Consider the following 4,961-nt stretch of genomic DNA (forward strand, 5'->3'; position numbering starts at 1 on the left):
AAGCTCGAGCTCGAGCTCTATATAAGTTAAACGAGCCGAGCTCGAGCCTCGTCGAGCTTGGGCTCGGCTTGTTTGCACCCCTAGATACAAGAGGAGCAATGAAGTTAAAAAGTCTTCCATCAACCTCATCTATAATAATCTAAAAATAATGAAATGTTCAATCTGATCATTTAAAATAAGTTATGAAATGAATATGACACATTTTTGTATACACAAATTCATAACCTGTAAATCATAACTAACCAAGTTCATATACAACAAATCAGTAAGTTTGGTAAAACAAATCTCTATTTGGTACATTATTTGATTTAATATCAAATGAAATGTCAAGGATCACAATATATACACTAAAGGTGCTCTTCATATATTAAGCACATACAACATTCTCCTTGTGCAAGATACACCTACATCTTTTATGAATTTCTAAACACAACCCATTCAATATCTACTCAATCCTTACTAACCTAAATCCTACTTTGTTAATTTACGACCGCTCATTCTCCCTGCTCGGGGTCGCTGGAAGAGAATATGTTCTCCTGCCCTCACCTTTAACAGGAAGACGCGCCGGGACACCAATCTTTTGTGTACAAAAGTTGAACTCACTTGGAACAACTTCAGGGGAAGACACGGGAGAATGACGGGTAGCAGCTGGTGAAGGGTCCCTTTTTGTCTCGGAATTCGTACTTTTATGTGCCCCACTGCACAAAATTAAGAATTTCAGTTGCATGATTACAGGGTTAAAAGAGTTTTGATCTTTTTTTTTTTTACTTACAAGTGAAACTGCAGTCTTCCATGTTTAGCCCATTTGCATGGTGAGTGTTGCATCACATCTTTTGGATTGTATGGCATTTGCTTACAAAGTGAAACATGTTGGTCAAATGAAAGACGAACAAACGGATGTTCAAGTAACATAGCGGCTGATGCTCGTTTTTCTGGATTTCTTTGCAAACACCAATTGAGAAAATCCTTCCCTTCTGGTGATAACGTTTCGGGTATAGTTGGGGACCTCTTCAATACATTAAACATTGCTTGCACCTAAAGAAACATGCAATGGAATAATTAATTAAACATTCACTTTCATTTTCTTATATTTCAAATGACAAATAAGTAAATTACCCCGTCGAACTCGCTCCATGGAGGTTTACCGGTCACCATCTCAATCACCGTACACCCCAAGCTCCATATATCCATGGTATATGTATGTTCGGGATTCATATCTTTTCGCATTGCAGCTTGGAAAACCTGAAACAAAAAAATATGCTAATTAAGTTACGATTTTAATGATTTTAATTTCTAAACATGATGCTTAAATTTGTAATGAAATACCTCTGGAGCCATCCAATGTGGACTACCCTTTAAAGAAAGATCAGTCACATGTGCAGAAAGCTACAGAAAAAAAAAAGTTTTTCAAAATACTAAAAATAAAAATTATTAGAGGTAATTAAGGAACTATAAATTAATATTCACTATTTTTCAGCTCACATGTTTTGCCAAGCCAAAGTCTGCAAGCTTGACAACACCAGATGAATTAACAAGCAAGTTTGCCCCTTTGATGTCCCTATGTAAATTTAGCACACACATAAAATCATCAAAATTTAAGTGTACATAAGTTTAGCTTATCTGTTTTAGCATAAAATAATGATACCTGTGAACTGTATTCTTGCTGTGCAAGTAAGCCAATCCCGAGAGAATGTGGCGTGTAAAATTTCGAATGACAGATTCAGTCATCGCTCCACAGTGTTCTCGGACATATTTATTTACGGGCCCAGGGTGAACGTATTCTAAATATATGAAAAATCGGTTCTCAACCTGCAAAGAAGGCAGAATTCTGTAAATAAATATTTTAAATATATTGGAATTTGGAAGTGCCCTGCTTGCGGTGCGCGCATATAATGTATATATGTGTGAACCCTCGGGTGGGCAAAAGTAAAATTGCACTAATTTTGACGTTATTTTACTAATTTTGTGAAAATAACGTTAAAAGTGATGGAAGGTTAATCAGGCATCATGTGGTGGCGTTGATAGCCGAAAGACAAGGGTACATGCACCAATCAGCCGGCGTCCCGATGATTGAGTGCTATGTGCCTTATGTAATATGTCCAAGGCTTGATGCAAAACTAATATCGAGCCGGGGGTCTCACTGGAAGCAGCCTCTCTATCCCCATGGGGTAGAGGTAAGGCTGTCTACATCTTACCCTCCTCAGACCCTACCATAGCTTTGCTATTGGTGGGATATACTGAGTACGATGATGATGATGATATTGGAATTTGGAAGAAAACAACATAAAACAAGCCTGAAGATACTCACCACTTCAGAACCCAAATACTGCACTATGTTTGGATGCTCTAAAGTTTGAAGAACTCTTATTTCCTAAAACAGATTAAATGTTTGAAAAAAAAAATTAATATCTTTTCATACTACAATAATCCGCACCTTCAAGTTAATGGAAAATATGGCAATGAACAAACAAAATTATAAACACTTTTAAAGATTCAAAAGAATAACCTGCTCCAACTGCCTTATACACTCAGATGATTTCGGGTCATCTGGAATAATATCTACTTCTTTCATAGCACACAAACTCCCAGTTTCACTACAACAAAACATATAAAAAATTAAACTCATTGTACCAAATAACCAAAAATAAATTCAAATTTAGCTCATGGTGTATGATGAATATATGATATACCGATTGATTGCTTCGTATACGGTCCCATAAGTACCCGCGTCCCAAAAGCTTCCCTTTCAGCCATTGACCCTTGACAGACTGCCCCTCTGTTTTATCCAAACTCGTATGTCTGGAGATCGGTTTTGAAGGCGGTAACGGAAGGGGATGAACCTTATTGATGCTGCTATCAGCTCTGCTATTTAAATAAGGACTCTGCAATGGTGGTGATAAATGAAAGTCTTGAATGCCTGCAATTGCAGTATCAAATATATCGACTGTACTGAATCGTTTCGAGCTAAGTATGGGGCTAGTGAAGGCGGTTGCTGGGGCACTTCTAGCTGGAACATCCACACTAATATCATTATGAACCTTTTCACCATTCATGTCTTGAGGATAACCTTTCCGGCGATGGTAAGTTGAAGGTTTTGATGATACCGGCGCGCCACAATTCTTCGTGTTCATCCCGGTTATATCAGATCTACAACTGGTTACACAAATTTTGTATGTTTAGTCATTAATGTACATTGCCGTGCAAATTATGACAAACTGGCCAAATAATATAAATCAGTTTAACTACTAGCAGTCCTAACTTTCACGTTCACCGATCCCAATAAAATAATTGTATATTTATTTACTAAGATATTACGATTGCCCTTGGCAACAAAAATGAAAGTTAAGACTGCACGTGGTTAAATTCATAATATTAGTTATTATTGACCAATAGGTAATAATTTGAATTATTAAAATCCAGTTTTCCTTACCGGCCATTTAATACTTCAGCCGGAAACCGCAATTCGTCATTCGGAAGCGGCAACGGTTGTGGCACGGCAGAGAAGGACCAGTGCTGCGGCGATCGGTGCGGCGACTTTATATCGAAATTCAGAGAATCCGGTAAAGATTTTGATTTCGAAATGTCACCGTCGTCTTCCTCCGGGACGTGAAATTCCGCCGACACCCGCCGGAACTTACGCTGCCTGGTGAGCTGCTTCTTCTTCTTCTTCGGCTGCGGCGAAAAGAAACCTCCGTTCATCGGATTCCCACACGGTGAAGATGAAGTTGAGTTGTTGGATATAGAAACTTGAAACCCCCGTTTACTAAAGAATTTACTCATGTTTAATTATGAGAAATGATGAGAGGAAAAAAAAGTTTTGAAGATCAAGTATAAATAAATATTTGTAAACATATAAGCGGTCGGTTTCATACTCCATGGCGGTGTCATGAAGTAAGGAACACGACGATCATAATATTATTACCATGATCGTAATGGTTCCGGTGTGTGTAAATTAGTCAAAAGTCAATGCTCATGTGTTATGTGCAATGCATACTCAGTCGTATATTAATTTGTAATTTGTATGGAAGAAAATATCTTCCATTGAATTTTCAATCATCACCATCACCATCACCATCACCATCACCATCACCAACCAAAAGGGGCAAAAGGTATTTTAATTCTTATTTGGATTCAAGTTAACTTTTTGTATTTCATCAAAACACCCTTCAAGTCCCCCTAGATTTACAAAAGTACTCTTGTTGTGATTTTTAGAAGGTGAGTCTAACTGTTCGTGTCATGACAAACTCGAGTTTGACTTGTTAGAAATGCATCGGGCCAAAAAAAGCGAACTTGATTCAAGCTGCTTAAACGAAGTTGAGTTGAGATCAATCTTAAATTGAGGTTCGTTAAATAAACAACTTTGAACTCGGCTTCACACCTTATCAAATAATGTGGCAAATCACATAGTATTTTATTGGCTCATCATGGTTCTAGTATGAATTTGAGGTTTGAATCGATTCAAAAGTACTATAACAATAAATAAGCTTGAGAATGAGCCAAGTTAAAGTTCGTAGCATTACTCACGTGCCAAACTCAAGGCTTACAAATAAAGCTTGAGACGAGCTAAGCTAGAGATCGAGCTCTCTTAAGTCAAACGAACCAAGATACAGATTAGTCTAGTTTAGCTCAACTCATTTACATCCTTGTATTGATTAAATTTTAGTGTAAACATGAGACTCGTCAAATTATTGAAAATTAACTTTTGATAAGCTTAGTTTAAAATTTTATGAGTTTGTTGTATTAATACTATGAATATATATGCTTTTATAAGATTAAGCTACCGGTGATAAGCTAATGATCTATAATTTCTTGATCAAGTAATTTGGCTGGTCTAAAGAGGATCATCTTTTCCGAAGTATAGATTTTTGCAGTTTGAAAGTAATAACAATTTCAATTAATAAATGAAAAGGTTGAAAGGATAATTCTTGTTTGACATATCAAGTCGTTAGAAAATTTTACTT

At 36.7% G+C, this 4,961-nt stretch overlaps 1 pseudogene across 1 annotated transcript; it reads right to left on the minus strand.

Moving 5' to 3' along the window:
- Positions 1-297: 297 nt before the first annotated feature.
- On the minus strand, positions 298-3,839 carry LOC143583090 (mitogen-activated protein kinase kinase kinase 5-like; annotated as a pseudogene). The gene is made up of 10 exons (XR_013144093.1): positions 3,431-3,839; positions 2,691-3,153; positions 2,507-2,594; positions 2,309-2,371; positions 1,646-1,809; positions 1,483-1,558; positions 1,327-1,386; positions 1,117-1,242; positions 773-1,035; positions 298-698 (listed from the first exon to the last, which is right to left on the minus strand). The product of XR_013144093.1 is annotated as a mitogen-activated protein kinase kinase kinase 5-like (transcript).
- Positions 3,840-4,961: the final 1,122 nt, after the last annotated feature.

Source organism: Bidens hawaiensis, unplaced genomic scaffold, assembly GCF_021521415.1.
Source record: "Bidens hawaiensis isolate Kalapana, Puna unplaced genomic scaffold, B.hawaiensis_p1.1 tig00032119_1, whole genome shotgun sequence".
In the NCBI taxonomy this organism is placed as follows: Eukaryota; Viridiplantae; Streptophyta; class Magnoliopsida; order Asterales; family Asteraceae; genus Bidens; species Bidens hawaiensis.